This window comes from Carassius auratus, unplaced genomic scaffold (genome assembly GCF_003368295.1).
Source record: "Carassius auratus strain Wakin unplaced genomic scaffold, ASM336829v1 scaf_tig00013770, whole genome shotgun sequence".
Lineage (NCBI taxonomy): Eukaryota > Metazoa > Chordata > Actinopteri > Cypriniformes > Cyprinidae > Carassius > Carassius auratus.
The window spans coordinates 1-24738 of NW_020524442.1; the positions used below are offsets into that span (position 1 = coordinate 1).

General features: G+C 37.4%; 1 long non-coding RNA gene and 1 pseudogene across 1 annotated transcript; both read left to right on the forward strand.

Annotated features, from left to right (window-relative positions):
• Window positions 1-148: 148 nt before the first annotated feature.
• On the forward strand, window positions 149-3485 carry LOC113074177 (autism susceptibility gene 2 protein homolog; annotated as a pseudogene).
• Window positions 3486-10939: 7454 nt separating this feature from the next.
• Window positions 10940-14444, forward strand: LOC113074176 (uncharacterized). Its single transcript, XR_003280603.1, has 5 exons — window positions 10940-11929; window positions 12355-12644; window positions 12850-12917; window positions 13713-13730; window positions 14269-14444. It is a non-coding gene; the product is annotated as an uncharacterized LOC113074176 (long non-coding RNA).
• Window positions 14445-24738: the final 10294 nt, after the last annotated feature.

The window sequence follows — 24738 nt, forward strand, 5'->3', positions numbered from 1 at the left end:
TGAAACGTTTATATATCTGTTATTCTTTAGATTCAGTGAGTTTAAAACTGGGGGGTATTTTAAGTCCTAACATTCTGTGATGAAACAAGCTATACTTCATTGATGGTTCACACACCATTTAATTGACTGATTCCTTGTTCTGTCGTGATTGACAGAGCCCTTCAACAGACCGCCTTCGTTTGGAGGTCTGGCCTCATTAAGCACTGCAGCCTTTGGTGGCCTGGGAAACCCAGCAATTGGTAAGTATCAATTCATTAATTCAACATTTTATTATTCAGAAATACAGTACTTTTATATATTTATTTCAGGTATAAGATTAAATGTAGGTTTAAAAAAACATAACACATTTTAATATTTTTGAAATCAAAAGAGTACTCATGCATGAAATAGAAAAGATCAAACATAAATAAAATCTAACCATGTTTTTTTCTTTTTTTACTCCCAGCCTCCAACTCTGTATTTGGCCACAAAGATGCACCCAGCGCACAACAGCACTTCAGTGGACCCCACGAGCCGTGGAACAGACTCCACCGGACTCCGCCGTCCTTCCCCACCCCACCTCCCTGGCTCAAACCTGGAGACCCTGAACGGAGCGCGTCGGTCAGCTCCCACGAGAGAGAACGAGAACGAGACAGAGAACGAGAACGGGACAGAGAGAGAGAACGTGACCTGGACAAGAGGGATTCTTCAGTCAACAAGGATGATAAAGAGCGGTGTGTAGAGCTGTGTGGATCATATTTACATAGCAGTCATCTGATATCATGTCAGTGATTATATATATTTTATTGGCATGTATTGCTGTATAGTCCAGCCAGTCATTATTGCAGAATAAACCCAAAGAGTCTTGTATGACCCTGAAGAAGTTTATTTCATAACAATGACCAGCTGATGCTATCCAAAAATCTTTTTTGTCTGATAGTAATGATGGATTTCACCTCTAGGGAACCTGCGGAAAAAAGGCACCAGAATCATCCATCCCGATCCTGTTACCCCCTCACGCTGATGAGTCACACCCGATCATCCGAGCCCTCCCGGAACCACATCCCTTCTAGTGAGTCTCGGGACAAGGGACAAAGCCCAAAGATCGCGAGAGAGAACGAGAGCACTCAGACTGGAAGGACTCCAACACCGATGAGCACAAGGTGAAAGGAGAATCACCACAGTGACAAGGACGCTCCCGTCATCCACAATGGCCGGGTTTCTGAAGACAAGCCGGCCAATCGAGTTACAGCGTCACCCTACATGCGGGCAGGTGGCATAGATCGGGGTGAACGGCGGGCTGACTCGAGATGTTCTGGAGAAGAAGGCCGATATCACCTATGAGAAGAAAAACAGTGAGATAAAGGTGAAAGAAGAGAGGAAAGAGGAGCAGGATGGTTCCACAGAAAGATCCCCGGAACAAAGGTCCACACCGCAAGCACCTCCTCCTCCTCTTCCTCCTCCTGCTGCTCTCCACCCTCCATCTTCAATGCCATTACCCATGGGCATGGCCAGCATGCACCCCATAAACAGTATCAGTAGTCTGGAGAGGACTCGTATGGTGCCCCCCTTCATGGGTATCAGTCCCATCCCAGGGGCAGAGAGGTTTCCCTATCCCGCCTTTCACTGGGATCCCATGAGGGACCCTTACCGGGGACTTGATATCCACCGGAGAGATCCATTAGCTCGGGATCTGCTCCTGCGGAATGACCCTCTGCACCGGTTAGCAAGCGCCGCGGATTTATGAAGCAGAACGCTCATACCGGACCGTGAGCCTCATGACTTTAACCGAGACCACCCTCACGGGCTGGCCTTGGAACAGCGGCGGGAACAAGAGCGAGCACACCTAGAGGAGCGGGAACGTCTTCACTTGCTCAGAGAAGACTACGAGCAGGGACGTCTGCACCCGATGCATCACCCCGCTTTAGACGGACACCTCCCTCACCCGGGTCTCATGGCCCCTGGAATTCCAGCATGCACTACCCCCGTGTAAGCCCCTCTTCTGCCTTGGCTGCCCAGAATGGAATCCTTAACAAAAACCCCTCCCACTGGCATCACTCAGTGCCCCGCCCCCTCTTATCCCAACCCTGGGAGTGCGTTCCACATCTCCCAGGCGGGACTACCCCACTCGGCACTGACATTAGAGACAGACCCCCCTCCCACACACAACAAAGACATCGAGGCACGGTGAGACCCCCGATGGACTGTAATGGAACTCAAAAGCAAGCACTTGAGGCTGTATCATATCTGTATATAGACTGTGCATTACTGATTGTTTAATTTGTGTTGAGTGTGTTTTTTGTACAAAAGACTGGGATTTTTCATGCTCTTTTATCCTGTTCACTCCTGCATTGATATGTATTCTTAAACATGTACAGTACACTGATCTCGAGCAAGTGGACAAACGCTAGATCTCCAACCTGGAAAGATGATCTTGGAATGTACAGGTACCTCAATACATTGCAAAAAGGCAGAAATTGTAGATATGTGTAAAGTTGGTGTGTCTCTCTCCTTAAGGAAAAAACCATTAAGGTACAATTATGCAAATGGTTGTTATGAAAGCTTTACTTTGAAATGCTGTACATAGTGGGCAGTGATCAAAAGGAGAGCGAGCGCACAAGCTCCGGTTTTAGTTTTATGCTGCATATTAATTAATAGTTTGGAAGGATCATATTGTCCAAGAGACCACATCCCTTCTTTCAACTATGCAACTCTTGCGTGGGCTCTCTCTCTGTATCATTTTTCCTCTTCTCCAGAGGACAAACAGTCTCTACCCTCTCTTTCTCCTGCTGGAGCAACAGTACATGCTTACACATTACTCAGATTGTGATGGTTCCTAACTAGGGATTTTCTGCAAAGAGTTTTACTCACACATCTGACAAACATGATCCCTAACTTTTGATGCAGAAACATGCTTATGTTCTTCAACCTATAAAGCTCTGTGTTGACAATCCTTGCAAATACACCAATGTTCCAAGAAGCTAACAAACCCGAAATTCTCTGAATTAATTACCTCTAAATCAAGTGTGGCAATTTGAAAAAAAATACAACACATTACCATCATGTCATGACAAGTCTGAGTACAGAAAGCAGGACAATTCTGTGTTGGTCTAGCGGTGTATTAAAGTGTTATGTATCTACACAATGATAAAGCGAGTTGTGAGCTATGGACAGGTTTTTTTTTTTGAGCAGAGATCTATTTTAGTAGTCCATGGGAGGGATAGTTGTGCGCTTTTAAACTCTGTGTAATTCAGATGTTGTGCAGTGTTTATTTTTTTCTTTAAAATTTACTTTTTTTTTTATCAAACATTAAAATGTCCACTGAAGCAGTAGTGGGTAGTCAATACGTATTGCAAAGAGATTGAAACTTTTTTGCTGTTTATCATGTACGTAAAAATTGAAGTCCTTTCTAGATCATGTACAAAAAAAGGGTGAGGCGACAGCATGCTCCTCAGTTAAACTTGTGTTATGTAAATTGTGCCATGTTATTAAAAAATGTGAACTAATCCTGTTCCAAAGTTTGTTTGTCAATACTTGGCATAAAAAAAAAAAGTCAATACACAGGCAAAATCTGTTAGCAGTCTAGACTAATCTAGCATTTATAACTTGGGTCATTCTTCAGAGCACAAAAACACATCTTGAACCTCTTGGATTATTATACAGACTGAAACTGTCATCAGACTAATCATTTTACTAGTGTTATGCAAACAGATGACAGTCAGTTTGTCCAGAAACAGATCCAGTTCTCTCAAAGGGCTACTATGTTCATGCATTCATGACCTCTAGACTGGACTATTGTAATGCACTTCTATGTGGTTTTCCAGCATCTTCAATAAAAAAAGCTACAGGTAGTCCAAAATGCAGCAGCTAGAGTCCTTACCAGGTCCAGAAAATAGGATCATATTATCCCAATTGTACTGTCTCTGCACTGGCTACCTATTAAATTCCGTATCAGCTACAAATTATTATTACTTACCTATAAGGTCCTTAATGGTTTAGCTTCTGTAAACCTAACTAGCCTTAGGTCACTAACTAGGTCACAAAACACAAAGTCCACTAAAGAATTCCCAAACTGTGGAATAGCCTTCCTGGTAATGTTCAGGGTTCAGACACACTCTCTCTGTATAAATCTAGATTAAAAACACTTCTCTTTCGCCAAGCATTCAAATAATGCATATCATAATTTGTGACCGCAGTTGTATCTGATCAAATGCGCATTATTATTCTTTAGCTTGGGTTAAACAAATTACCGTATTTTTCGAACTATAAGTCGCACCTGAGTATAAGTCGCATCAGTCCAAAAATACGGCATGATGAGGGAAAAAAAACATAAGGTCGCATTTATTTAGAAACAAAAGGAAAACATTATCGTCTAAAGCCATCAGAGGGCGCTCTACACTGCTCAGTGGTAGACTACAGGAGCACTGAGCAGCATAGAGCGCCCTCTGGCGGCTGCAGACGGTATTGTTTTCTCTTGGTTCATGTCAAATTAATTTTGATAAATAAGTCGCACCTGACTATAAGTAGCAGGACCAGCCAAACTATGAAAAAAGTGTGACTTCTAGTCCGGAAAATACTGTAATTTTACTTTGTTGGAACAGCAGCTACGCTAAATATGTCTCTATTTGTTACTCAGTTTTGCCATGGGATTGATATTGCATGGTAACTAGGATTTACACAAGCTCCAGTCTGGATCCAGAACACCTGAGAAGAGATGATGCTGACCCTCAGAGGACCTCAGATGATGCTAACCCTGGATCAACAAACAGAACTAACAAATATTGCTACAAGTGTGACAGCATCATATAATAATTGCTGTTAAAAGTGTTCATCGTCTGGCTGACTACGTCTTTTTCTGAAAATTCCTGTCATATGCGTCACCACTGATAAGCTACTGCTAAATATTGTAGAAACTTAATTTTCTGTAAAGTTGCTTTGCAATGATTTGTATCGTAAAAAGCGATATACAAATAAACTTGAATTGAACTATGTACATACAACATGAAAATAAATCTCAGTGGAAAAAAGCATCTGTAACAACAGTACATTCTCATACATTTTAAAGATACACAATGTAAAAAAAAATTAATCATTAAAATTAAACAAATGTTATTGAGTGCAAAATGACAATGTTTAAGACAGTCAGGATAAAATGTGCAGTAATTTGCAAAGACAGTGTGAAGCTAAAAAAAAACAAGCAAAAAAAATTCATCGTGGGCCATGCAAAACACCAAACCTCTGGTTGTATAAACAAATTAAATATACCTGCAAGCAGCAAAAAAACAAGTACAGCAGAGAAAAAAGGAGCCAAGCATAACATTTAGCATCAAAAAATCATAAATACAACAACTAGTAAGATGCTTTAATGAATTATCACTTTTGACCAATAGTCATTTTTGCTGATATCAAATCGATGTTGAGAACTCGGTGTGAGTTGAAAATGTAGTTTGGTGTCAATAATACTGTATGTCAAAGCTTTCTCAGATGCAGTTTGGCATCAAACCTCAAATTTGTTGCGCCGCTTTACAAAAACGGTTTTGGGAATTTACATGAAATCCATAGCTTTTTGTCAGCACAGTCTGAAGATTATCTGACTCTATTTTGGTGAAAATCAGACCAACGGTCTAGGAGTTTGAAAAAGTACGTTTTCAACTAACAAAATGGCGGACAGGAACTTCAGCAGACTATCGCAAAATTGGTATCTATGTTCTTGGCATAACCCAAGGAATTTTTTGGTCAGTTTGAGGTGACAATGGCACATTCAGATCACTTTGTAGTTTCGTATATCGACACAAAATCCATAACTTTTTGCCAACTTGGTCTGAAGATGATCCGAATCAAATTTGGTGAAAATCAGACTAACAGTCTATGAGGAGTTTGAAAAAGTTTTTTTTAACAATTAAAAATGGCAGACAGGAAATTCAGTCAATTATTGGATAATAGGTATCGATATTCTTAGCATGATCCAAGGAATCAATCAACATCAGTTTAATAGGCTAATGTAAACAAAAGTTATTAGCACTTTTTCAATTTCATTAGGTCTTGCTCATTTTAACACACACCAAGTTCACCAAACCTTTGCGGAGATCCATTTTTCAAATGCAAGCATTGTAAAAAAAAAAATTAAACAAGAAAATCTAAACAAATTAAAAGGAAATTCTAAACAAATAAGTTTTTATCTGAACTTTAAAATGGGAAACAGAATCCAGCTGGCAAATGTGCAAAGGTACAGAGTTCCATAGCTTCGGCCCTGCACAACTAAAAGCCCTACCATCAAAGGAACTCATCTTGAAGTTTGGAACAGACAATAAATGTGCAGAAGATGATCTCAAAGAGCCAAAGGAGTATACAGATGGAGAAGATCTGAAAGATAATGAGGTGCCAAATTATGAAGAGCTTTGTAGGTAAGAAGTAAAATTTTGTAATGTACACAATAATGAACAGGAAGCCAATGCAACTTAGAAAGAATAGGAGTTATGTGATCGACAGTACATGAACGGGTCTAGCTGCTGAATTCTGAATTAACTGTAATCAATTAAGTTGTCTTTCAGGAACGCCAAATAAAAGAGAATTACAATAATCAATCCGAGATGTGACCAATGGATGAATAAGCACTTCAGAACTATGTTAAGAGAGTGAAGAACGAAGTTTAGCAATATTGCGCAAATGAAAAAATGCAGAAAGTGAAATATTACTGATATGGGAACCAAACGAAGGCAAACCATCCAGTATAACTCCAAGACTAAAAATTAACAGAACAATTATCGATGAACAAAGTAAATGATTGAGTTTTAGATAAGACAGACCTAGAACCCACAAGGAGGGATTTTGTCTTATTGGTATTTAATAAATAAAATAAAAATTAGTCATCCAAATATTAATATCCTGGAGACATTGAGTAAAATCAAGAGAGGGATGAGAAACATTAGGTCTAGTAGAAATGTACACTTGTGGGTCATCAGCATAAAATGAAAATTCATACCATGACAACGAAAAATACAACCAAGAGGTAGAATATAAAGGTTGAATAAAAGCAGACCCAACACCGACCCCTGTGGAACACCAAGAGTAACTGAGACAGGATCTGAACATGTATTCTTAATCTTTCAAGTATTTTTTTTTAAATAAAAGAGATTAGAAATAGGCCTGTAATTATTTAGATCATTAGGATCAGCGCCAGTCTTTTTAAGAATTGGAGTGATAGAAGCCATTATTAAAGGTTAAAGAACAGTAGTTGATAATGACGAACACACAATAGCTGTAATAATAGAAGAAACTGAATGGATACAGAATTTCACTAAAAGAGTAGGTAAGGTATCAAGGAACTGGTGCAAGTCCTAGACTTGATGATCTGCTTAGTAATATAATCAACTGAGGGCAGCACAAAATTAGAGAAAGTACCAACAAATATGGTTAAATCCATTTTGATAATCGCTATACATCAAAAAAGAATTAATCAATTCGTATGCTGTCAATCTTAGAGTAAAAAAAAATTAGAATCAGACACACATTGACTGAATTCCATAACTTTTTGTCAGCGTGGTCTGAATCTGATCTGAGCCAATTGTTGATTTGTTGAGAATCAGACTATCTAGGACGAATTTGAAAAAGTATGTTTTTTTTTTTTCAAACAATTGAAAATAGCGGGGGGGGGGGGGGGGGGGGGGGACAAACCTTACGATTTTTACATTTTCGATATAAGCCAAGGATTCAGAGGGGAAAAAAATAATTTTCCTTCTGTGCCTTACGGTTCAAAAGTTATTAGCGTAAACATGAGTGAAAATTTGGACAAGTGGTACTACAGAGTTTGAGTTAGAGACTCCAAATTTGTTATGGTGACAATTGAGACTCTCCTCTATCATAACTTTTCCGTGAGCGGTTCAATGGGCTGCCATACTCTCTCCTAATGATAAATAAGGAAGCCAGAGAGAGATGGCTTTTTACTTACTTAGCAGTTAAGATATTTTATGAAAGACGCTAACAACAGTGAAGTTAATTACATATTAGAACATTCGTCCTCAGACTAGCAATAGTTTTATCTCGTGTTAACAAATTATTTTTGTATATTTTTGATACTGTATGCACTTTCTCAGATGTAATGTTGCCCTCTGTAGCACGAGCCACATTCAGAGCCGAGTCCCAACAAAAACACAATTCCTCCGCATGACGCATGTCGTTTTTTACCACTAGAGGGCCAGAAGTTACACTGTGTAGCTTTAAATGGCCTAATAAAAAAACATGCACAAGAGCTGTGCCAGGAGATGGAGCTGCAACACAATAACAACAATAACAACAAGCCCAGAGCTGTACTACGCATCGTTTTCATAACTCTTCATATCTGTTAAGATGTTAAAAATTATTCATATGTTACCTAGAGGGCCACCAGGAGCTCCTGATGTTAACAGGAAACCAGGTGATGTTACTGTAAACAGAAACATTTCAAGCAGACATGACATAATGCACCCTGGCTAGAACAAAGCAGACAATATTTTCCACCACTAGATGGCAGCAAAGTGCCTTCATTAAATCTGAAGGGGTCACAGAAGCGCTTTGGCAATGTAACCAGCAGGAGCAGGTAGATGGAGGGACAGGTGCAGGGCAGGGCGTGGCACACGGGCCGATCCTGCTCGCGCTGTCATCGGAGAAGGTTAACGAGCCGGTCGGCCTGGTTCATGAGAGCCACCCACAGGCATGCAAACAATGAATGCTGCCAAACAGGAAAAACCCTTCAAGTCCAAAAAGCAGAGACTATTTCAGTCAAGTGAGAGCAAGACAGACAATGATAGGAGGAACTATCATGACGTCAAATTTAGTGAAATACGCATTGATGAAAATACAGGTTAAACAGTGTGATCACTTGCTACATCCGTGTTCCATTTTAAATTGCGTAGCATACCATTTGCATTGATTTCAGTGATTTACTGGCTTAGCATTTTTAACCATGATACAGCAGCAAATGAAACTGCATTTCAGTAACTGAGTGACATATGAAAGAAGCATCAATCAAACAGTGAATAACATCAGTTCCTCTGGCTGCACTGCAAATCTAAAACATCCGCTCCAGCATGCTGTGCTGCGCTTTTCTTTCTCCTACCCTCCACTATAAGATGCTAAAAATCTCCTCAGTCTGCATAAATATAACCATGGAGGGGATTAGATACAAATACTCAATCTCACTCCTGACAATAATAACAACATGCATCCAAAACATTCAAATCCTTGTCTATTTCTGGTTACGCATATTCTTCTTTCTTCAGTATTCCAGTGAATCCTATATGTGTATGAAAGAGATATTATAATGAAATATCATCTTAAAAAATGTACTGTCTCCAAGCCCCCTTTACAGAAGAACATTCTGGAATTTACTATTACAAGAGAGAATTCCTCAGAGGGATGAAGCATTGCTCCGCGCACCAGCCCCATGTCCTTGATTCCTGTGAACAGACTGAAATAAGCCAGAGATTCTTCTGTGGTACACAAAGTACTGATAAGACAAAAACAGCTGCTTTGGCTCCAAACAAGCGAGACTCAACAGTTGAACCGTGTAAATAACATGTTTGCGGTGCAATGTAATATTTATGACATGCAATGAAAAAACAGATTTTAGCGGTTTTAAACTATGCTATGGATTTTGTTACCGTAGAGCTTTCTCTACAGTCAGATTTCATTAATATTAACGCATGTTGAGCTTATCAGTGAAACTCATCTTATCGTAACACACCAAAACCAGAGCATGATGTCAAGGTTACACAGGAACATATTCAAGTCAATTTCTAATGCATTTCATGGATCAGCTGTAATTGCTTGAAAAAAAACTATGCGTGAAACTTAACTGAAAAAATGCTTGTCTTGATATTATGTCTTAATTATAAAGATAATTAAAATCTTTAATCTATCTTAAAGCTTAAAGTCACAAGTTCCCAGAAATGTACTTTGCATTTTTTTTGTTTCGAAAACGTATAACATTTTCAAAAAAAAAAAGTTTAACTATTGACTAAATAAGCCTTTGGTGTAACCATGAAGCAAAAAATAATTTACCAGTTTCGTTACGGCTAACTAAAAAAATGTTATTCAACTGAAACTGCTGAAATAAAAAATAAAGGAAACTTACAAATCTTGCCTTGGCAACTGACTGAAATATAGGAATTAGCTAAAAGATCATTCTAAATATTACCACATACTACAATAGTATACAAGGAATCCTGAACTAACCTTCATTAAATCAAGTCAAATCATCTGCTATTTAAGCCACTTCACAGTCAATGAGAGACTAACAAAACTATGAACGATTATGCCATAATAAATCATGTCAAAAAACAAGCATCACATTAATGATTCAGATATTTTCAACACTAAATTTGGTAATAATGTGAAGTTCTAAAGACCCTCACACCATACAAGGTAGACCACGTCAACCGAACCACTCTACCAATTATCAGCTCGTCTCTTGAAGTGTCTCTGTCTGACCCCTGGCTTGTCTGTCAGGGCCATTATTCCCACAGAGACCCAGGCCTCTCAGACTGCAGTTATCTCCCATCACACAAACTCTGAGCCCTGGAGGCCCACTTACGCAGGGCATGATGTGTGGGCCCAGGGGGAAGACTTCGTCTCTGACACAGAGAGACTAATTGCCTAACTGGATTTAGCCTCTGGTGTGAAATATCTCCAGAGGGGAAATGGAGAACGATAGTGACATAAAGAGAGATGGAAAGACAAAAAAGAAAGAGGTGAGAAATGGCTCTACAGCTAATTCAGTGGTCCTGACCTCTGCTCTCCTGTGGGAGATCTCATACCACACATATATTCCAGATACACAGCAGACACGATGGCTGTAATGGAGATGACCCCAATATGGCCACAAGAGAGGAAAACGAACACATTGCATCGACCCTCTAACAGCCACAACCAAACACATTACCTGCTTGTTGAAGCCTCAGTGCTGCACGTCTGTCTGTGTGCTGCTGACCCAGACAGCAAGCCAACATTGAATAAACATTGTTTTTCCATCTGAATCATCATTATGGTTGATATTGAAATTTCAATGCAAAATAAATGTTGAATCACCATTATCATATCGATGAAAACCTGATATTATTAATGTTGATGGCAACAATATTGGAACAACATTGATCCATAGTTATCTTTATGATTGATTAAGCATTGATATTTGGTTACCGGGTGATCCCTGAATGTGTTGAAAAGTAATTGATTTATAGTGGACAGAGAAACGATGCGGTTGTTGAAAAGTCATCGAAATATAGTTGACCGGGAAATATGATAGAAAATGCATCGAAATATAGTTGACCGGGAAATATGATAGAAAATGCATCGAAATATAGTTGACCGGGAAATATGATTGAAAATCCATCGATTTTTGGTTGACCGGGAGATCAACGGGTGGTATACCCAACGTACTGCACCGGACACAGCTCATTTCTGGACCCTTGGCACAAGTACAGGTAAGCTTGCTTAATGTTCGATATGAACCCAGACAGCACAGGCACGCGGTGTGTTTTTATACAGTCTGTGGGCAGCTGAAGAGATGGCTCATTTTCAAATAATGTTACCGTTAACTTGTTTAGACAACGGTCACGGTAAATTAATATTAAAGCCTTTCGTGTCCAGCAGTTTCTCGGAGGGAAAATGTAAAAGCGGTTTATTAAAGAGAAGTCCTGACTGCTTTATCGTCGTGTTTTTCACTCTTTTACAGGCTGCCAGAAAGAATCTACTATATTCTACTATATTAATCTTACTATAGTGAGTGATTATTGAATGAGGCTGTACATTATAAATGTAATGTTTTAACTCTAGATGTTTGTTTGTGTGAATGCTGTGTGTGCGGTGAGTTCTGCGCGAGGAGCAGAGTTGCCATGGAAACGGGGCGTCAACACAAAAACCGTTACTGGCAAGCAGTAATCTCCGTCTCTCGCTGCGGTTTACGCTGTTTTAGGTAAGTTTAGTCGCTAAAATCACACAAATATGATATACAAATGTTTCTGACACGTTTCTTACTTGTTATTGACATGTTTCAATTAAATTTATTTTATAGAAATGGTTTAGTGTCTTCGAAAAAGTCCGTTAGCATCTATCTTAGCAGTTTTCAGGTAATGTTAGGCTAATTTTGAGCTCTTTTTGATGAAACTCTGGGCTTTTCATCAAATCGTCGTGTGTGTATGAGATATTTTGATGGCTCTGAATGTTTTGCTGGTAATTTGTCAGTGTTTTTTTTTTTTTTTTTTTAGAAAAGGCTGATTTACTGAATCGATGACGTCACTTACACTGAGAGTGTAACGTTAATCGGCTGAAAACAAGTTCACATGAGTTTTGATATTTCATGATAAACAGATATTAATACAAATTGTTCTGTGATTTCAGGTGGACAGAAAGAAACTATACAGAACAAAGTGAAACTCCAAGATTTTTGAAAAGAAAATTGGTGAAATATATTCTGAAAAAGGCATATTAATGTATTTCATGAGCTTCTTCAGTAAATCTGTATTTCTAAGTCAGTATCTCCCTTCAGAAATGTGGCTGAAGGGAGATACTGACTTAGAAATACAGGTGAACTCATGAAAAGAAGCTCATGAAAGAAGCTCATGAAATACATTAATATGCCTTTTTCAGAATATATTTCGCCAAATTTAAGAAGTCCCTGACATCAAAACGTAAGTCACACTCATCCTAAAATTAAAAATATAGATTCTGTTATTTTAAGATTATATTATTAGTAGTAGAATTTGTATATTACATATGTTATTATTGTTGTTATATATATTATTCTGTCTTTTATCTGCATTTTACCTCTGCTTTATCTTGTTTCCTTCTAATGAACCTGGAACTGCAGAGTAAATATTGTTGTCTCTGTGTCAGATGGCTTGTTTTGTTCCTGGACTCTTCAGTGATGATGAGCAGAGTCTGAGTGAACCTGCTGTCAGACAGTAAGTACCCTGAGTACCCTGGGGTTTCAGTCAGGGCCTTCAGTAAACAACTGAATCAAACAAAATCCTTAATGGTTAATAGTTACTAGTTAATATATTATTAATCACTTATAAATCATTGAAATGTCAACATTGTACTATTATCTCAATAAACATTATAAATAATTTACTAAGCTTTCTGCACCCCCTAATCTAAAGTGTAAACTACTCATCAGTTGTACTCATCGGCTTTCATTTGCTTTTGGATGTTTGCGTCGCAAGTGATACAGCATTGTACTTGCACAACTATTGTACTTCATTTTAATACCCAAACCCGGACCTCTGACACGCCAGGCAAAAGTTCTACCACTGAAACTTTTGAGCTGACAAACAGATATATTGTAGCTTGATATTCACTATAGGAAGAAAGTGCAGCATAAAAAATAGCATATTTTAGCATTCAAATCCCTTTAACATTTATGGTGATCTGAGAGGCCGGGGGAGTCCAGTTAATGGGGCGTAATTCATTAGCTTTAATGAGAATTGTATATTTTATATGCCTACATTAAAGTGTATTTCGCTTTTTATATTTTACATTTATTTCTTGAATGCTACTATTACATCAACTGTAGCTGAAAAGAATAAACCACTGTATATTTAATTTGTATATTATGTCGTTTATATTCTTTATTTTTAAATTTTTAATAACAGATTGGTTACCGGAGTACATATGTATAAAGTACAGTCACCCTGTATGATTGTGAATTTTAATTGCTGTTTTTAACAGATATTTTTTTCTTTTCTGTTCTTTTACAGATCACTATTGCACACCAAGTAAGCAAAACAACATTTTTGATTTCATTTTATTTTATTTCTGCAAACAACTTGCACCACTTGCAATTGGTTTTCCAGCCCAAAACCTCGTCAAAAACTGAATGCAATGGTTTTTGTCTATGATTATTTTGTCAAAACATCTTTTGTCTATGGTAACTCTAATCTACATTAACTATTTAATAAGTATCCAGTTATTTATATTAAATTTGTGGAGTTAACAACTACTTCTGAACCAATAAAATAATAAACATAAACATTTTTGAGTCAATTGGCATCATACATTTTCCTTATGAAAGAGGTCACTGCAAGCTAATCCTTTTTGCCTCCCTTTAATTCGAATACATCCATGAACAGGCAGTTTTGAAAAGTGCTTTGAATATAGGGGAAATATGATCTAGCCTACAACACGAGGACTTATTGCCTTATCTGATCATTGAAAAAAATCATAGGCCTAGGCTACTGAATTTGTTCAAATATATGTTCTGTTTAACTTAAATGCTATATTTGTTTTGCATTGTGATTTTATTTTCTGTTTTAGATGCTCTTACTCAGCAGATGGGGAACAGCTACCATCACCCAATTTTCACCCAAAAGTGGCTGCGCTATTCGCCAGACTGGGCAGGAGGGACTGGACGACAACTTATGCAGGCATCAGATGACAATGAAATGTAAATAAAGAGTAGAGAAGCTAATAAACATGAATTTGATTTTAAATAGTGTGGTGTGTTCTGTGTTTTATACAAGATTTTAAATGTTCCATTAATTTTTTACATCCTGGCTGTAGATAAAGCAGGCTATTCAATTTATGGCATTACATTTAAAATTAACATTTTAAAACGATTGAAATTCCATTGAAATCACGTTGATCCTTGGTTCAGTTGAAATTTCAACATTGTTTCAATATTCCTGATAATTGAAATAGCATTGAAATTCCGTTGATCTATGGACAGAATTTCAACATTGTTTCAATATTAAATCAGGGTGCAAAATGATGTTGAATCAACATCAGAGTTCGATGTTGATTCAATGACTTAATGTTGACAACGGGATGTTGATTCAGCATAGTTTCAATGACTGTTTGCTATCTGGGGATTGCCTGTAATGGAATCCAGCGGAGCTTCAGACACATGGCTAAATTCATTGCATCCACAGCTATTAACCCAGGGTTCAAAAACTCACCAAACATCAATTGTGAGTAAATATTGGCGCCTGGAGAGTGAATAAAAGGGGCTTGCCTGGAACTTTATTAAGAGCTGCAAAATAATACATGGTTCAGGTTCAACTGTGGGTCTGATTACGGTTATGCAATACTCTGTGAGCTTTGTAAACTTTTAAAACAACTATCGGTGTTTAAATACAAGGCGCTATTTATCTAAAATGCTTTACCAGATTTAAAACAAAATGCTTGATTTATACAATTGAGAGAAGACTAGGTACAGTGTCAAAATTAGCCAAAACGAATCACGATTTTCTAATACTGACATTTGTTCTGTTGTTTTCCAGCTAAAAAAATGTCACTTAAGCTATAAAAATGAAATTATGTTTTAAAAGACTACTAAATGGAAGTAAAATTGATTGCAGGCAAAACCTATAAATTAATAGCCTATTAAATATTGCCAAAATTCTCTGCTATGGTTACTCAACTATGGTTTGACTCAACATTAAAGGTGCAGTAGAAGATCTTGTAAAATGCTTACATGAGCCTAATAGCACTGAAAGTCAACGTCCTGCAATCGCTGTCCAAAGCCACGCCCCCTGAACGCATACGCTCACAGACCAGAATATCATATCAGAGACAACATTACTACAATAGAATAGGTTACAACAGCGGTTCCCAATTCCAGTACATGTTCCAAAGTGAAGTAAACCCCTGCTCAGGGAGTAGGGGGCAATGAACACGGTGTAGGGATCATGTAGATTGGAACACAGTTCATTCACGTAGTTCGAGTTGGTCATCTAAATCAGGTGTGTTAACTAAGTGAGACATGCAAAATATGTGCGCGAGCACTGGGAACTACTGGGCTACATCATGTGTCATTTACCAGCGAGAAAACTTTAAAAAAGTATTACTATACCATGAAGGAAGACCGGGTTGTTGATGTTTGTCTGCCATTCTAGCTCTGTCTGCACAGCATGTGTGAATGCCATAATGACGTATTCTGTCTGCGCGAACAAGGTGCGCAGATTCATATGTCGACAGACAGGTTGGAAAGCTATTTAAGACACTCTGACCAAGCTATGCTGAGCAGGGATGTTTGCTAAGGTTTTGCTATGTGATTGCTAGGGTTTTCAGGATTTAAGTAAGTTAGCTTTCTCAAGCCAACTTAATAATATATTACATAATCAGCGCGAGACTCACCCAACTGTCTGTTCTCATGCTCCAAACGTCCTTTTTATCAGCAGATAAAATAAACCATATTTAAAACAGGTTTGGTAAAGACTCCAGTTTGTCAGAAGTTTCTAGTTAGTGTGTGTTTTAGTAGCATTGAGCGATGTAGCCAATCACTGTTGATTTGAACACCTCTGATTGGACATTCCCCAGATAGCAAATGACATGTGGCCCAGTTCTGGCCCACATCTCCCATATTCTTCTGGCCCACATACCGCGCGGAATGACGGCGATGACTCAACCTGAGTCTGGCTGACATATGTCAGCCACAACTGAATCAGATCTGGGCCACATCTCAGAAATGGTGTGGGTGACATCAGGGCCAGATCTGGCCCAGTTTTGTCTGACAGAAGTCGGCCACAACTGTACCAGATCCATGCCGCATCTCACAAATGGCATGGGCGACACCTGGCCCAGATGTCAACCACGCCATTTCTGAGATGTGGCCCAGATCCGTCCCAGTTGTGGCTGACTTCTGGGTTAGATATGGCCCATATTTACCCTTTCTAGACACAAAAGAATATGTAATTCATCCAGAATAAAGAAAACACTCATGTTGTCTAAACTGCTTTATTAAAATATAAAAATTAGACAAATAAATATACATACATGAATACAACTGCATGCATAGATATAAAACAAATACATCTACATTATTACAAAATAAAAAATAGAGATAAATATTTATAAATATAGTTAAATACACATTAACATTACATTTACATTTAGCAGACACTTTTATCCAAAGCAACTTACAAATGAGCACAATGGAAGCAATCAAAATCAACAAAAGAGCAATGATATACAGGTGCTGGTCATATAATTAGAATATCATCAAAAAGTTGATTTATTTCACTAATTCCATTCAAAAAGTGAAACTTGTATATTATATTTATTCATTACACACAGACTGCTATATTTCAAATGTTTATTTCTTTTAATTTTGACGTTTATAACTGACAGCTAAGGAAAATCCCAAATTCAGACGCGGCAGAGAGGAGTGAGTTTGAGAAACATTCAGATACACAGGCTGATTCAGTCTTCTGAATTGGGAGTAGCGAACATGCTTTATAAACTTCTTTCAAATTAGAATCTGTTGTGGAGATAAAATGTGCAAGATAACGTATATGTACTAATAAAAACATCAAACAAAATTTTTTTTATCTTTTACTGAAAGCAGAACTGATAAGGGAGCCCTTGATACTGTGACACAGCTCTTTCAAATTAACATTACCTTTTTTGCAGTGGCGGTAGTTTGTATGTCCATCTATAGTTGCCATCATCTAAGGTCTTTTGAGTACTGGTATCATCTGAAGTCCTCACAAGTCCTGCAAGTCCTGTGCTGTGCAGTTTCTAATAACCCTGGGATGGACATTTGCAGAAACAGGAAGGCAAAGGGAGAAAGATTAGCATAGCTGCTGTTCATATCATTTCAGGCAATGTGCACTTTTTCCTATTTCATCAATGGAGTACATTGAGTACTATTTTTAATCTAGTATGTTTAAACTGAAATAATTTTTCTAGATCGCTTAATAAACATATTATTTGTTGTCTGTTTTTGGGGAACAGACACAGTCTCTATAGAATGGACTGCATATGCCAGAGTAACATTTAATACATTTTGATAAAATTTAACTGGGAGGAACATCATAACTGTAATTTACACAACCATTCAAGAGTTTGGGGTCTGTAAGATATTTTATGCATTTATAAAAAATATCTTATGCTCACCACGGCTCCATTTATTGAATCGAATTACAGTAAAATAGTAACACTGTGACTATTACAATACAAAACAACTCTTTTCTATGTGAATATTATGTTAAAATGTCATTTATTCCTTTGATCAAAGCTGAATTTTCAGCATCATTACTCCAGTCTTCAGTGACACATCTTCAGAAATCATTCTAATATGATGATTTACTGCTCAAGAAACATTTCTGATTATGATCAATGTTAAAATACAGACGTGCTGAAATTTTTTTTGTTGGATTCATTGTCACATAGACTCCAAACATTTGAATGTTAGTGTTACATGCATCAAATTGTTCAAAATCATCTGTTTCAACTAGTGTTCCTGTAGCTCAACTGGTAGAGCACTGTGCTAGCAAGCAAGCAAGTGCAAGGTTGGGGGTTTGATTCCCCGGGAACACATGATATGTAAAAATTGATAGCCTGAATGCACTGTAAGTCGCTTTGGATAAAAGCGTCTGCTAAATGCATAAATGCAGGTCTTTTGAACTTTGTATTCATCTGTGAATCCTGAAAAATAAAATGCATCACAGTTTCCACAAAAAAAATGAAGCAGCACAACTGTTTCAACGCTGATGATTAGTTTCTTGAGCAGCAAATCAGCATTTCTGAGGGATCCACCTGACACTGAAGACTGGAGGAATGATGCTGAAAGTACAGCTGCACATCACAGGAATAAATTAAGTTTATAATGTATTCACATAGAAAACAGCTATTTTAAATTGTAATAATATATCACAATATTACTCTTTTTACATATTTTAATCAAATAATTACTACAGAGGTGAGCAGAAGATAATTATTACAAATTGTATCAACTTCAAGCTTTTGAACACTGGTGTACAGTATATTTGAGGTTTGACTTACTGTACTAGTCTTGTGGTCAATAGCATCTTGGAGATGTTGTCTTACAGTAGGTTCACTCCGACTCTGCTGGATGCAGCAGGCCATTGGTACCAACAAAACAGTCAAGCTATTATCTACAGATGAAGATTTGATTAAAAGCCCAAACTTTAATAAATAAGAGCACAATAGTGTTATCATACCTGAAGATACGTCGTCTGAAAACGGTAGAAATGCTAACTGACTTTTTCGAAGACATTAAACCATTCCTATAAAGTAAATAAACAACAGAAGCGAGTCAAATACAAGTAATAGAAGTGTCAACAATAGTTATAAGTAATATTTGTGTGATTTTATGGACTTAACTCACCTGAAAACAGTGAAATCAGCGAGAAACGGGGTGTTTCCTCGTGACATTTGCAGTGTTGCGCTCCGTTTCCATGGCAACTCCATCCGGTCCGCGCGCACGCCCATGAAAGCACGTCACGAATTAAAAGTCACACGCTTACGTTAAATAAATAAACATATTAATAAACATATGCCCCTTATTTTTTTTCTGTAAGAGGGGGCGCGGCCATTTGTAAATTTAATGTGTCTGGCTTTCGGTGTCATTCCAGCTATATTAGCTGTACAAACAGCTTGTTTTGCTGTTTACTGTTGCAAACTGCTGTATCTCACCATGTTATTTTTAATGTATTGTCTTAATTATGAACGTACTGGTTTGTAGTGCAAACAGTTTTACCGTTTACTGCACTTTGTTCTTCTTGTTATTTCCCTATAACCATGACCATAAGTCTCACACATTCACATACAATTGCTTGGTGGATAGAATTAGATCACTACATAATTCAAAATGTCATTCAATCATGATATTGGTAATTTAAAATTAATTTTGTAGTTCTATAGCCCAGTGCAAAATGCCAGGCCTGCGCATAATAGTGGGACAAAGTGGCACTTTTATAGTTTAAGATTTTGTATTGTTGCTTTTACGAAAACTCATATATGTATGTATGTGTGTATGTGTGTGTATAAGGTGCATCTTGAAGAAATGTGAATATCATGAAAAAAAGTTCCTTTTTTGTAACTTTTTTTATTAAAACGTGAAATTGTCATATTTTAAAGATTTTTTTTTATGATTAGAGCTTAATTTAATGAATGTAATTATTGCATTTAAAAGTATAAAAAAGGAGTTAAACAAATATTATTTAATTATTTAAAATCATTTTTAAAGAAACTTTGTCCTGTGGTGTGACAGTAATGGAGGACTTTTGTTTTTTTTATCACACCAAAGGACGTTTCAGCCTTTTCTGTCAATTAATGACCTTGCTAATCCAAGCTAACCTGTCATTACTGGCAAGCAAGACACATTTGCAAAATTTTCTAGGATTATGTAGCTTAACATGCACTTTTTAATAAAAAATATATATAATTTAGGGGTGTCATATTAATGCACAACAAAGCATAAAAAATTTGTAGTGGTTCCGAAAAAGTTCAAAGGACATGGTGTCACACCAGAGGACATGGTACAAAAATGTAAAAAAATCGAATAACATTGCAGCTTCATAACAGGTCCGTGTAGGTCAAATAAATGTGTGTATGTATTTATATTACGTGTCCTGAAATATTATGGGCGTCCAGTACTCAAAATAGTTTTAGAACCACTGACTGGTAAAGTAAGGTGATCTGCCAGGATGTGTCTTCAGAAAATGGCACATCTGGTCACCTGGTATAGGCCATATCTGGCCCACATACAACAAGCCAGAACTCAACCTAAAACCAGTTTGTCACACATGGGCCAAATCTGGCCCGCACACAGCAAGCCACGACTCAAATTAAAGCCGGTTTGTCGCACACGGGCCAGATCTGGCCCACACACAGCAAGCCACGACTCAAATTAAAGCCGGTTTGTCGCATACGGGCCAGATCTGGCCCACACACAGAAAGCCACGACTCAATTTAAAGCCGGTTTGTCGCACACGGGCCAGATCTGGCCCACACACAGCAAGCCACGACTCAAATTAAAGCCGGTTTGTCGCACACGGGCCAGATCTGGCCCACACACAGCAAGCCACGACTCAATTTGAAGCCGGTTTGTCACACACGGGCCAGATCTGGCCCATAAACAGCATGCCGCAACTCAAACTAAAACCGGCTTGATGTGTGTGGGCCAAAGATGGCCCATATAACCTCTGCCGCTGCCAGAACTGAGCCAGATGTGCCATAGTTGGCCCAGATGAGGCCCAGATATGTATGCTATCTGGGTCTGTTCAAGTTGGTTTGAATTCGCTCGCTTCTAAACGTTGATTTGTTTTTCTTACACGCTCGCAATTCCTCTCATTGTAACAGTGTAGACATGATGTAAATAAAAGATTCATTGTGCAACTAAGAGAGCTTCATCAATAATAATGAAAATTGTTATTGATGAAGCAAGTGACACTTTTGCATAATTGTATGTTAAAAACAGTATCAGTCATCATGATGTTGACTAGGCATGTCCGTGTGTCAGACAAAACTGTTTAAAGGTTTTTTTTTTTTTTTTTTTAAGAAAACATGCTTAACAAGCTTTATGCCTCATGCTATGGATGCTCCTCAGTTTGATTGTTCCTTTTTAGGCACCACCAGCAGATGATAACCTATATAACTGTTAATATAAATTATAAAATGTGCTTGTCATAAAGTACAAAAGTAGAACAGAGATGTGTTTGAACAATCATGAATTAAAAAAAGTTTAGTCACTTTTTTTATTTGTATTTCATGCGGTTTAAGCAGCTAATCAACAACAACAAGTGTGACTGCTATGGAGAAACCAACTATTCATATTTCTTTATAAATGTTATATTAAAATGACAGCTGTCATTTGCCAATTAAATTAAAATTGGAAAATAAACCACCAAGGCTGTGTGATTACTTTATAAACGGCTGTAGTTACAAGGTAGGCCTACTTCAAAATTACCGCAGTGCCACAAACATGCAAATGTCCTATACTTTAAGTGTGTTCATGTACATTTAACATTTTGGTACAATATGAATGGTTAATATTAACCATATCGAATCACTTAAATAGTTGTTACTTAAAAGCTATATGATATAAAATTATGAAAGCTATCTAACTGTCTATCTATCTATCTGACAGGGCTGCCAATTCTCACGCGTTCATCATGATACTAACTCATGCAGTTGACACCGTTCTCACGCTCTGACAAGGCTAGCAACTCTCATTTTCTCACACAGTCAAAAGCACCTCAGTTAAGACTCTAGCAATAGGATATTGGCGAAACAGATTTGGTAAAGGCTCCAGTGTATTCATGAGTTCATATAATAAGCAGAGTTGAGGTTATGCGTATTTGGCGTGCTGAAGAGGGCTTCTGCAAAAACTGTCAAGGAACAGAAGTCTGTTGTTTACAGTATATACAGTACACATATACAGTAAAGTATATTGTTAATTGGGTTGGTTGCTGATTATGCAACTCTCGTGTTGATTAGTTTAATTATCTGAACATGTTCCTCCAGAACTTTGTTAATAAAACATAATTTTGTGTTTGCACTCTGGAAAGCATACAATGTGTTTTTGTAGCATTGAGCAGCAAAGTTGGCAGCCCTGAGTTCAGATTGTGATTGGATGAACAGCATTCAAGTCATTAATGTGCCCCTGTGACCCATATTATTGGGCTAAATTCATATGTAGCTTCAGCTTAGAAAACGTAAATATATAGGCTACAGTTAGGGACTTTCACACAGAACGCTTTTTTGAGTTTTAAAACATGAGGATCCAGGATAGATGGGTAAAAAAAAAGAAAGAAAAAAAGTTAAATGACATAAAAACATATAACGCAATGCAATACTTATTGATGATAATAATGATTGAGCAAAAATTAACAAATAAACTATTAAATGTAGGTAGTTAAAAAAATAAATTAATGTCAGAGTTAAAGGACACAAAGCAGGTGGGAATATCTAACGTTTACCCGTGAGAGCATGCGTGTCTTCTAACCCTCTGGTACAGCCCAAAAATCTGAATAAAGAGCACTAGAAATGACTCAGAACATTACTGAAATCTCAATATGCTATTATTAGTTAATAGCTCTAGAAAATTACAGCGGTTGACTGCACAGTACATGCTGTGAATGTGGTGTTCACATCTGATTAAAACCATATGGACAGGTTGTCTAACTGGCTCCACATTCCTTGGTGGAGGATAAGCAAACAGAACCCCCTGGAAGGCACGTATCTGTTATCTGGCTCCCAAACATGATGCATTCCAGACTGTGCTACACGGCCCTTACTGGCAGTTATACAGAACCCAGGCCAATTTATTTAAAATTAACAATATATTATATACTTCACTATACATTAAATTTTTCTTCAGTACCAGATGTACATTTTTGACCTGTACAACTGATATTTCTTTCTTTCGAAAGAATCCTGTTTAGTTAAAAAGACTAGGAACATTCTCCAAGAAGACAAGTGGTGATGGGTGAAGCAAATCTTGAGCAATGCTCACCACTGCTTTGAGAGGCTTCGGTTATTAGGGCTCAGAGCATTACATTTGCGCAATAAATTCTCCCCTCTTCCATGCTTTCACTCTCTGTGTACAACCTGATAACGTTACCATGGAAACATGCAGCATCCAACCAATCAGCAATCAACACCCTCCATCCTACCTGCTCCCTTCGTAATATGCAAACAATTATTACCTTCAGCAGGAAAAATAAGAGTATGTGAGGTGGGACATTTCCATGTCCTCGTCTCACCGACAGCATTTCTCAGCCCAAGGACAGGAGGTCTATAAGAGTGATGTTTTCCATTGTGTGGGATTAATGCCATGTTCAGAGTCAAATCCCACACACAAAAGCAGAGATGGGCTTTGAAAATACCCAACAGCACACATCACTGACTCCGGGAGTTAAACGCAGCTCAGACGAAATGAATTTCCCTTACATTAACACAATTACATTACAGTCTAATGTGCTTTTGATGGCTTGAGCATGCTGCCTCTAAAATTACTACATATTCGCAGCACAATTATTCCTCCCAGAATTGCCTTAATGAAAAATATACTGACATCCAGCTGTTAATCACTTGCTCGGTATTAAATAAGTTAAGGATTTGCTTGGGTTTGTGATTGGTTACAGATCAATAATTAAGACTTCAAGACATTATGAACTCTCAGTCATTGCAATAGACATCAGTATCATTGCAACTAATTATTGATCACCATTCTTGTTATGGTATTGATCGCAGCCTGAGAAATTAAATGGATATTAATTAAAGGTAACTTGAAGTCCTTCATTGTGGGAGAGAGAAAAGAAATAAAAACATTTAAACACGGGTAAACTTACATTCACAGTGCCATAATGTTAGAACAGCAGTGGTTTATCGGTCTCATATATCATATATAATATTATGACAGGATTGTCCCAAGAACCCAACTCGACAACATGACACAGGATGAAATGTACAAAAAACCTTTAAATAAATATTTTAATATAACCACATCAATCTACAGTTGACAACTGTTATATTTTTAATATTCCAGGTGCATATAACTTTATCCCATGGTGTAGAACAGAACCATTAAAAAAATATATTTTTCTATAATTCAGACTGGGTGTATTGAGCTTAGAAATGACAAAAAATAAAGTGGTCCATATAACTTGAGTACTAAATCTTCCAAAGCAATACATTTGTGACAGAAAAAGCTTAAATGTATGCGCCATGTGCTTAAAATCTTCAGCATAGTCTCAAATTTCACTTGTGAATTCGTTCATTTAAAAAAAACTGTGTGCATTCAAAAAAGAAAGGCCAGTTCATTTTCAAGTGTGTTCAACAAAAAGGGTAGCATCAGTCAAGTAACTAAAATTGCCCACACTAAGAAAAATCATTTTAATACAGTTTTTCACATGCAATTTTTTTTTGTTATGGTTAAAAAATATCTGTTTTGGAAGAAAATACTACTTGACGTTTCTTGGTAATTATGAAATGTACTAGCAATTTCTGAGTGGAATTTTTGTTTCTACACCATTT